Here is an 11,900-nt window from a genome sequence, read left to right on the forward strand (position 1 = left end):
TGATTTGAGTACATTCGAATTGTTGCTTATTGGTGCGCGAGTTGCACGAGTTGTGGCTTTAGATTGTATTGATGTGTCATGTCACCAGAGTAGTTGTGTTGGATTAGATAAGATTGTCAGGATCTGAAATGAATACAAACGAATTCGGTTTTAGTATGTTAGAGGCTAATATCGATGTTCGGCTTAGAAATTTGCTAAGGTCCTTGCCAAAGGAGGAGTGGCTTCATGAATGGTCGATCTGAGGAATAGTTATTGACTATCTACGTGTTTCAATTATCATTGGTAGTATATGAAAGTATTGGAATGAGACTTTAGTTGATAAGAGGTTTACTATTGGTATTCAGTTGTTGTGTGCATCTGCTGTGATTAGAAGTTATCGCTACAAGTGTTTGAGTTATGTGATATATCATGTAATTGCATATGAGATTGCAGGTATGGTTTATTACAGTTTATTCGGGCTTATTCAGAGTATAGATGTGAGATTCTGGTCTTGTTGATGAATTCAGAAGTGGAAGTGTGGTTCTAAGGTTTATGGACTAGGTTGGATGGTGAAATTTTAGTTGCATAGTGTTATCGAACCTATATGAGATAGGGTGACGTGGGATCACCCCTGAGTATCTGCATGGTAAGGTTATACAGTTACTTGTTGGCTTTTGGAACAACTATGGGCACGTTAGAGGACGAACGTATGTTTAAGTGGGGAGGATGTAATGACCCGACCGGTCGTTTTGAGCTTTTACACTTCGCTCGTCAGTTCTCGGGTATGACTAGCCCCGCATGATATATTATGACTTATGTAAATCGTTGGTTTGGTTTCGGGGTAACAGAATGAATTTTGAAGAAACAGTTCTCAGTTTGAAGCTTAAATTTGAAAGGTTTGACCAAGATTTGACTTGTTGGTATATGATCTCAGATCAGAATTTTTATGATCTAGTTAGCTCCGTTAGGTGATTTTGGACTTAGGAGCGTGATCGAAATGTGTTTTGGAGGTCCGTGGAAGGTTTAGGCTTGAATTGGCGAAATTGGAATTTTGATGTTTTCCGGTTGATATGTGAGATTTTGATATAGTGGTAGGAATCGAATTCTGGGAGTTTCAGCAGGTCCCTTGTGTCATATGGGATGTTTATGCAAAATTTCAGGTCATTCGAACATGGTTTGGTAGACTTTTTAACCAAAAGTGGAATTCGGAAGATTTTGGAACCTTACGCTTGAATTCGATGTGATTTGATGGATTCGATGTTGTTTGAGGTGTTTCGAAGATTCATATAAGTTTGGGTAGTGGTATATGACTGGTTTGTGCTTTTGATTGAGGTCCCGGGGGCCTCAGAGTGATTTCGGATGGTTGGCGGAAGGTTTGAAGTTGAGTTGGGACAGCTGAAGCATATTGTTGCTGTCATAACTGCACATACGGTTGAGAAGCCGCAGGTGCGATGCTCGCAGAAGCGGAAGGCAGCCGCAGATGCGGCCAAGAGGAAGTTCTTCTGGAACCGCAGAAGCGGTGAAGTGGGCGCACCTGTGGTAGCGCAGGTGCGAGTTTTTAACCTCAGATGCAGAAACGGCCATTTAAGTGAAAATCGCAGATGCGGTGGATTAGGCCGTAGAAGCGGGAAAAGGACCGCAGGTGCGAAAAGCCTGGGTCAGAAAGTATAAAAGGTTTGCTTCGCAATTTTGAGCTATTTCTTCACCATTTTTTTCGGGTTTGAGCTTGGGGAAGCCATTTTGAAGAGAAATTAAGGGATAACGTCTGAAGGTAAGATTGTTGAACTTAAAACTCGTTTCTATGGTATTATTTCATGGATTAGAGCTGTAATTAGGGAAAAGTTAGGGTTAAAATTTGAAAAATTAGGGCTTGAGATTTGAGACCTTGACTTGAGGATTTGAGGGGCCATTTGTGGTCGGATTTTGGTACTTTTGATATGTATGAACTCGTGGGGAGATAAGAAATCTATTGATGTAAAATTTATCGAATTCCGAGACGTGGGCCCAGGGGGGCTTTGGTTAATTTCGGGATTGACATTGTAAATTGATTATTTTCGCATGGGTTTCGTTCCCTTAGCATATTTTGACATCGTGATTCTGATTTTGGATAGATTCGATGCGAGTGGAGGCCGATTCGAGGGGCAAAGGTATCGCGGGCTAGAGTTTGGACCGGATCGAGGTGAGTAATGATTTTAAATGTTGTCTTCAGGGTATGAAACCCCGAATTACACATCATTGTGCTATATTGAGGTGACGCACATGCTAGATGACGAGTGTGGGGTCGTGCACCGTTGGGATTGTGACTTATTCTGTCCCGAATGACTGTTTTACCACGTATTTGATTGAAAACTATTTGCTATCGTCATGTTTTGGGCGGAATGCCATAGTTGGGCCTCGTGCCAACTATTTGGACTCTTAGGGGATTTTTACTGATATTTCCTCACTGTTTTGACTTTATACTTATACTCAGTCATGATGTATTCTACTGTTTTCATAACTCAGCCATGTTTACTCTGTTTTAACACATTAAATGATATTTTAAATGATATTTTGGATGAGCATCATGTTTTACTGTTGCCCGAGTGGCTCATGAGATTCTAACTGAGTAAGGCCGAGGGCCTTTGTTGTGAGGATACTTTTGGGTCGGGCTGCACGCCGCAACAGTGATACACTGATCTATGATTATGAGGCCGAGGGCCTGAGATTTGTACGCCACGAGGTGGCTTGTTGATATGAGGCCGAGAGCCTATGTGATATGCCACGAGATGGCTTGATATTGTGCTTGGGCCGTAAGGGGACCTCCAGGAGTCTGCACACCCCCACTGAGCGTGGGTACCCATTGTGATATCAGATATAGACCGAGGGGCTGGTATTGCCCCATGTGTTGCCCGATGGGCTGATTCTGTTGGTATTGTGCCTGAGGGGCGGTTCTTTATGTATTTATCTTTTTTAGCTTCCTGTTATTTACTTGCTTAACTGTTAAGAAGGTATTTTTAAAGAAGCTTAAACCGACCTGCGATGACTTTACATGATTTCACTGTTTCATTGTTTTTATTGGTTTTTACTACTTCTTTATAGCCTGTCGATGTGCCTTTATGTGATTTCTTATGGCTCAATCTTCATTTATTATTATTACTCACTGAGTTGGAGTACTCACTTTACTCCCTGCACCTTGTGTGCAGATTCAGGTGCTTCAGGTCCTGCTGGCGAGGGTTGAAACTTCCAGCAGATTTTTGGAGTCCACTGGGTGGCTGCTCGGCGTTCGCAGCCTAGTGCTTTTCCCTCTTATCATTATTTCTTTCTCTTGTATTGGATTTGTAATAGACGGGGATAGCCCTTTCCTATATTCCTAGACTTGTATTAGATGCTCATGACTACTGACACCCCGATGTCGGGTTGTGTTGGTTTTTCCGCAGATTGTACTATTTCACTATTTCTATTGAGAATTTATCATGTTAATGACTTAATTGTTTTGTTTCAATTGTTTAAAATTAATTGAGTGTTGTGTCGTCTGGCCTTGTCTTCACGAGAGGCGTCATCATGACCGGGTCCGGATTTAGGGTCGTGACAGATTTGCTTAGAAATTTTCATTTCAATACTCATTATTCATTAAGAGTGATTTGAAGCAACATTATTCATTACATCATACAAATTTTGCAAATGTGATTTGCTTCAACAATTCATATGAAATTGATTAATACTATAGCAACATGGGATTTGCGATTCTAAGGAAGTATGGTACAACCTTTCTCAAGAATATCATACGGATTTTCCCCTACTTTGATCCGCCGTCACGTGTTTTATCACAAAAGACGGGTGTTAGAGGAATTGTTAAGAGAATCAGCTCAGGTATGTTAAGGCTATACCTTCTTTCCTTTTGGCATGATCCAAGTAACGATTCATAAACGTAATGATATTCCATAAGTGGTTCTACTCTTACCAGTTAAGGATGTCTATGTTATTCATTCCCGTAAAGTGATATTCAAGCATGTCTAAGTATGTATCTAGTTTCCTATTGAGGTATTTGATAAAGATGCTAGTATTCATAATGGTATTATATGCATCACTATTTACCATCGAGCTACGGCTGGTCGGACAGTCATGCATTTACCACCGAGCTACGGCCGGTTGGGCAGTTACATATTTACCGCCGAGCTACCATCGGTCAGGCAGTTAGGCATTTACTATCGCGCTACGGCCAGTCGGGCAGCTACCACTGATTAGTTGGATAGTCATGCATCATACGATATGGATAATAGAAATAGTCTCAAAGAGAAGCATTATATATATATATATACACACACACACACATATACAAGTATAATAAGTATGCATATATGGTGGCACTTCTGAGATTCAGGTTGATTCTTATATGTCTTTAATTAATATTGACTTATTGTTTATGTTTCAGTTCCGCCTTACATACTCGGTTCATTCTTAGTATTGACGTCCTTTTTGTTATGGACACTGCATTCATGCCCGCAGGTATAGATAATCAGTTTGACGAGCCCTCATAGTGGACAAGGTTAGGATTCAACGAAGGATCAGTAAGACTCAACCTTATTCGGAGTGCAGCCGAGTCTATAAGTCATCGTGTTAGAGTTTTGCTACAGAGTTATGGGTAGGCTGGTATCCTGTCCTATTTGATCTCAAATAATCTTAGAGGCTGTGTAGACAGAGGTTCATTTTGTATAGCATGTCAGATGTCATGACAGCCCATATGTGTTCATGTTTTAAGAACGATGGTTCATTGATACAATGTATGCCACTTATAGTTATACATTACGAGTCGTGGCCATGTTGTCCCATGATAGTTTTAAAAAATGAGTTATAAAGTAGTTCGCTTGGGCCAGTATGGCACCGGGTGCCAGCCACGCCTCCCCAGGTTTGGGGCGTGATAAATTATCACGACCCAAGTTTTCCCTCCGTAAATTGTCGTGACAGCACCTAGTCTCTACGACTAGGTAAGCCTAATAATTGCGGAAAAAAGGGAAAATAACAGAATCAACAAATAAAAACTGCAAAATAAACAAAATAAAGGTTTAAAGATGTCGCTCGGCATATACAATATAACTCTCAAACGGAACAACTTACCAAAACCCGAAATCTCATGAGATCACAAGCTATTGAATAACTATAAGTGTCTAACTCCAGAATATCTAAACAAAAGTAAATACATAAGGGCTAATATTATAAGAGAGAATGGAAAGGGACTCCTCGGTCTGCGGACTCGGCAGATATACCTTGAAGTCTCTAGAGAATCACCTCGTCTAAAGGGTAGTAAGGCTGAATCGAAGTACCTGGATCTGCACATGAAAAACATGCGCAGAAAGAGTATGAGTGCACAACAGCAGTACTAAGTAAGTGCCAAGCCTAACCTCGGTCGAGTAGTGACGAGAAAGGTCAGGGCCCTACTGATTATAGCTGAAAAATGAGGTAAAATAGTGAAGAATACAAAAATATAATTAACTGCTAATAGTACGAAGTAACACAGGATAATAAGAATAACAACAACTATAACAGAGACAAAATATATTTATCTTTGAAAAATGAAATATCTTGTTGTTTTTTGTAAAGAGTCGGCTTGCGTAGTTCCACAATATCCCGAGGATCTCTTAGTATCCTCAATATGTGTGCTGGGGATCTCTCAGTATCCCGAGGATCTCTTAGTATTCTCAATATATATGTTGGGGATCTCTCGGTATCCCAAGGATCTTTTAGTATCCTCAATATATGTGTTGGGATCTCTCGGTATCCCGCACTACAATCCAAATAATATAGGTGCAGGGGACCTCCCGGAATACAAATCCATAGTCCCAAAGTAAACAAGCAGGGGGATCTCCCGGGATACCATCCCGTAGTAACAAAGTAAACACACAGCAGCAACACGAAGAATACTCAACTCAATTCAAATTCCATACCAAGGTAAAACAAGTATTTCTAACCTAGCATGCTACACATAACATCTGCGGCTCTGCCTGACTCACCTCATGGACACTTTTGCGGCTTGCTTCCACATCTGCGGGAGTCGCACCTGCGGCCTCCCAACCGCAAATGCGGTTATGACAACAACCATAAAACATTAGCTGCCAAACTCAACTCCAAACCTCTCGTTAACCATCTGAAATCATCTCGAGGTGCCCGGGACCTCAACCAAAAGCACGAACAAGTCATATACCACTATCCAAACTTATACCAATCCTCAAAACACCTAAAACATCATTGAAACATCGAATTAACCACGGATTCAAGCTTAAGAACTCCAAAAACTCTCAAATTACGCTTTCGATCAAAAAGTCTATCAAACCTCGTCCGAATGACCTGAAATTTTGCACACACATCATATTCAACTCTACGGAGCTGCTCCAACTTCCGAAATCTCATTTCGACCCTTAGATCAGAATCTCACTATTGAACCGAAAACTTCAAAAATTCAACTTTCGGCATTTCAAGCCTAAATAAGCTACAGACCTCCAAAACATAATTTGAACATGCCCCTAAGCCCGAAATCACCCAGCGGAGCTAATAAAATCAACAGAATTCCATTCCAAGGTCATCTTCACACTACTCCAACTACGGTCCAAATTCAAAAATTTAAACTATCATTTAGGATTAAGTTTCCCAAAAATCTCCGACACTCCAAATAAATCTTCCCACCAATTCACAATAGCAGAAACAAGCACGGGGAAAGCAATTAATAGGGGATCGAGGCATTAATTCTTAAAATGACCGGATGGGTCGTTACACCTCCTACACTTAAACTTTTGTTCGTCCTCGAACGAGCATAGAGACATACCTTGAGTAAATAGATGAGGGTAACGGCTGCGCATATCCTGCTCCGTCTCCCAGGTCGCCTCCTCGACCGGCTAACCCCACCACTGAACCTTTACGGATGCAATGTTCTTTGGCCTCAGCTTCCGAACCTACCTATCCAATATTCCCACCGGCTCCTCAACATAAGATAGGCCCTTGTCCAACTGGACTGAACTGGAATCTAACACATGCGATGGATCATCGTGATACTTCCGGATCATCGAAACATGAAATACCGAATAAACTCCCGCCAAGCTGGGAGGTAAGGCAAGCTCATAAGCAACCTCCCCAACACGCCGCAATATCTCAAAAGGACCAATAAACCTCGGAATCAACTTCTCTTTCTTACAAAATCTCATAACTCCCTTCATAAGAGAAACCCAAAGCAGAACCCGCTCATCAACCATATAGGAAACATCACGAACATTCCAGTCCACGCAACTCTTCTGTCTGGACTGGGCTGTACGGAGTCTATCCTGAATCACCTTAACCTTCTCCAAAGCATCCTGAACCAAGTCTATGCCCAATAATCTAGCCTCACCGGACTAAAACCAATCCACCGGAAATCTACACCGCCTACCATATAAGGCCTTGTACGGTGCCATCTTAATGCTGGACTGATAGCTATTGTTGTAGGCAAACTCTGCCAATGGCAAGAACTGATCCCAAGACCCTCCAAACTGAATCACACACACACGGAGCATATCCTCAAGAATTTGAATACTGCGCTCGGACTGTCCGTCCGTCTGAGGGTGAAATGTTGTACTCAACTCCACCCGAGTACCTAACTCATGATGTACGGCCCTCCAGAACCGTGATGTGAACTGAGTACCTCTATCTAAAATGATGGAAACTGGAATACCATGCAGATGAACAATCTCCCGAATATAAATCTCTGCCAGTCGCTCTGAAGAATAGGTAGTACACACAAGAATGAAGTGTGCAGACTTGGTCAGCCGATCCACAATTACCCAAATGGCATCGAACTTTCTCAAAGTCCGTGGGAGTCCCAATACAAAGTCCATGGTGATCCACCCCCACTTCCACTCCGGAATCTCTATCTGCTGAAGAAACCTACCCGGTCTCTGGTGCTCATACTTCACATGCTGACAATTGAGACACCGAGCTACAAACCCAACTATATCTTTCTTCATCCGCCTCCACCAATAGTGCTGTCTCAAGTCCTGATACATCTTCACGGCACCCGGATGAATGGAATACCGCGAACTATGGGCCTCCTCTAAAATCAACTCTCGAAGCCCATCAACATTGGGTACACAAACCCGACCCTACATCTTCAATACCACATCATCACCAATAGTCACATATCTGGCATCACCGTGTTGAACCTTGACCTTGAGGACAAGCAAATGAGGGTCATCAAACTGACACTCTCTGATACGATCAAATAAGGAAGATCGGGAAACCACACAAGCTAGAACCCGACTGGGCTCCGAAAGATCCAATCTCACAAACTAGATGGCTAAGGCCTAAATATCCATTTCCTTGGGCCTCTCCGCTGTTGGTAAATGTAGACATGTAATTTTTGACCTCCCAAGATTTTACACATTTTAACATTTAAATATTTAGTTTAGGTTTAATATCGCTATTTTGAATAGTATTGACTCTTTTACTTTATTTTATCATAAAAATAAAAATTACAAAAATATTTTTTTATCTTTAGTTTAAATTCAATTAGCATATTTATATTTAAAGTACTATAACATTTGAAAACATAAAAATTAGTTTCACTTTTAGTATTTAGTTTTATATTAGTTTATTTTAATTAAGAGTAATTTTTATACTTTATAGATACATTGTGTTATTTAGTCTTCCTACCCGAAAGTTCAAACTCAAAAGATATGGTCCAACCCAATTACCCTTAGCCCAAATAACCTTAGCCCATTACCCCATCCTTAACTTAAAACCCTAAGAACTTCACTTTTTTAATCTCCTAATTCGGACACCTACATCCAGAAGACCTAGTAGAAGCGACACCCCATTCAACTACACTGAATGAGTAAGCAAAAGAGACAGGAGAGAAACAAAGAATTTGAGAGATAAAAAACAAAGAAAAAAGGAAAGAAAGAAGGCCAGCCTTCTTCTCCAAGAACTCCATTTTAGATCAGTCCCAACAGCCATGAAAGTACAACCATAAAACCTTCACTAAACTACCAGCAAACCTCCATTAACACCACCACATGAAGCTTTCAAAACCAGAGAAAGTTCAGCCCTGAAACACCTCTTAAACACCACCAAAACGAAGCTGAAAAATGGCTTCAAACAGTCCTTAACCAGCCCCAAAAACCACCATAGCTTCAACCATAAAAACACCCTGAAATAGCCACTCTTTCTATGTTAAACCAGAGGATACCAATGATTTCGGGTTCCTTGTTTGAAGTCGACGTTTGAGTCGTTTGATGTTCGAAAGCTCCGGTCTGGAATTTTGTTGTTCAAATTGTAGTCACCGGCTCGACTTTTGGTTGTGGCTCGATTTTTCTTTTGCTGTTTGAGCTTAGCGCTTCGAGACAATATTTATTGTACACAAATTCATAGCATTCTCTATATATATTAAAGGAAAATCATTTCAGGTTCATCCATTCCCTTTCTTCTATTTGTTTGCTATTAATGTGTTGTATAGGAATATTGAAAGAGCCTTTTCAAAAGGGAATTGGATTTTTAATCTGTAGTAGTCAGATGTTGGTTGTGATGGAGATATTCATGTTACTAATATTGAAGTTAAAATTGATTAAGATTTGGTGAGTATGACAAGTAATTGGTTTGTTAAGATAAAATTGTAAATTTAAGTTTGATTAAATATGAGCCTTAGTAACTAATACATTGAAGCATTAGGAAAATTGGGGTGGTCAGGAATATTATAATGGCTCTTCTAATGGTTTCGTTACATTTTTCACTTATTTCTCTCAAGCCTTCTAGAATTTTGTGTATCTATCATTTGATCTCCTTTTCATTAGTTTGAGTGTTTAGTGGCTGGATGACAATTTTATTTGTTTGGACATTTGTGCGGAACGTGATGGGTATATGGGAAGGGGGGTGATTGAGTCCGTAGTAATTTCATCTTGCTTCACATGTTTTAGGATTGGATTTTGTCTAAGTGCATGAAATACAAATTTAAAAGGGAATGAGCATGAAATCTCTTTTAGTAAAAGTATTTCCATAACCTTGGCCTTCACAATAATCTTAAAGTAGTTTAGAAAATAATTCAACATTGTAGCTTACTTTAGGCACGATTAATAAATAAATCATCGTGGTCATGGATACGGTTCCCGTGACATGGTCACGATATGTAAATCCCAATTCGGGTGTACATTTCATGTGACCCGATCATAACAACTTCAAACATTAATAAAATAAACATGTCACGAATTGTGGGTACGGTTCCCGTGACATGATTCGCAATGTGTATCAAATAAACAAGTGTACGACAATCATAACTTGTTCTAGAATAATTCCATAAAATAATTAAAAGTGGTTATAAAGCTGAAATGCACAATAGGGTTAAAACATGTAATAAATCAGATAATAGGCCAAGTATTAATAGTTTAAGCGACCGTACTAGAACCACGGAACCCGGGAATTCCTAACACCTTCTCCCGGGTTAAGAGAATTCCTTACTTAGAATTTCTGGTTCGCAGACTTTTAAATAAAGTTAATTTTCCTCGATTTGGATTTTTAAAATAAACCGGTGACTTAGGACACCATAATAAATATCTCATGTGGCAACTCTGAAAATTAAATAAAATATGCCCATTTCGATTTATGTCACTTTAATTGGGAAAACTCCTTTATATACCCTCTCGGGTGGTAAAAAAGAGGTGTGACAGCTCTGGCGACTCTGCTGGGGATCAGAACCCAGAACTTCTGGTTCAGGTTTCAAGAATTCGAGCTTAGAATAACTATTATACTTGGCTTTATTTATTATCTGATTTTACATGTTTGAGCTTAATGTGCTAAATGCTACTTTTTACCGCTTTGATATTGTTTTGACCGTATATAAACTGTTACGAAACCCTTCTTCTCTCTGAGTCTTCTAAATCATCTGGGAAGTGTGCACTTTTTGTGACTTCTTTTCTGTTAGAGTCATATCCCAATCTTAGAACGAGGTTCGGACAAGTTGCAAGCCAATGAAGCTTTTGTATTCCCAGTACGTTGCCCCCCTCGGCTCGAGCTGTCCGCTCGGGTAAGCCAGGTCTAGAACAATACACTCAAGTTTTTAAACCTAATATAACATAGCCTTATATAAGATCCCTAGTAGGAACGCTTGTTTGCATCACGTGCATTTGACTTTGGGGACTCAACACAGGGTTGGGTCCGTCTAGGACAGGTGTACCCGAAATAAAAAGACCATCCTGATGCATTTTTACGTGCTACTCGCGCATTTGTTTGTTTCGGCTTGCATGTTGACCGGCTTCTAGAATAGGGAAAGAAAAAAAATCAAAAATCAAAAATAAGAGTGAGAGGTAGGTATTTGAAAATTTTCGAAACTCTACCGAAAAAAAAAGGGAAAAAGAAAAAGACAAGGTCATTTCAAAATAAGCCCAAAATCTTCAAGTTCCATGTTTCCCTGTTCCATCAAAACTGACCGAACTACGCGGGTCTGATTTTCACCGGATGTGAGATACGTAGGCAAAACTCATCGGTTCTGACCCCAAGTTTCAAAAATCCAAAAATATTTTCCTTTAGTTCCTTCATTAGAAATCTTTTCTTAGAAAATTCAAAAAAAAAAAGGCTTGTTAAACTCAAAAAGTAGTTTCCTTCTTTCTAAAGTCTCATATGTAAAAAAAAAAAAAAAAAAAAAACAATAAGAAATCAAAATCCAAAATACAGGTTTCCTTTACTTTGAAGTATTTTCCCAAAAAAAATCATCAAAGAAAAATATTCTTTTCTTCTTTAGAAGTTTTTTTTTTTAAAATGTCCATAAAAATTTGAGAAATAAAAGTCCAAAATTTTTTTTGCTTTTCTTTAAAAGTACTTTCGTAAATTAAAAAAGAGAAGAAAAAAAAGAGAAACTCAATAATCCAAAATATTTTCTTAAAAGTCCTTCTTTCGAAAATCCTCAAGTCAAATCAAAATTCAAAAAAAAAATA

This window comes from Nicotiana sylvestris, chromosome 1 (genome assembly GCF_000393655.2).
Source record: "Nicotiana sylvestris chromosome 1, ASM39365v2, whole genome shotgun sequence".
Taxonomy (NCBI): Eukaryota; Viridiplantae; Streptophyta; class Magnoliopsida; order Solanales; family Solanaceae; genus Nicotiana; species Nicotiana sylvestris.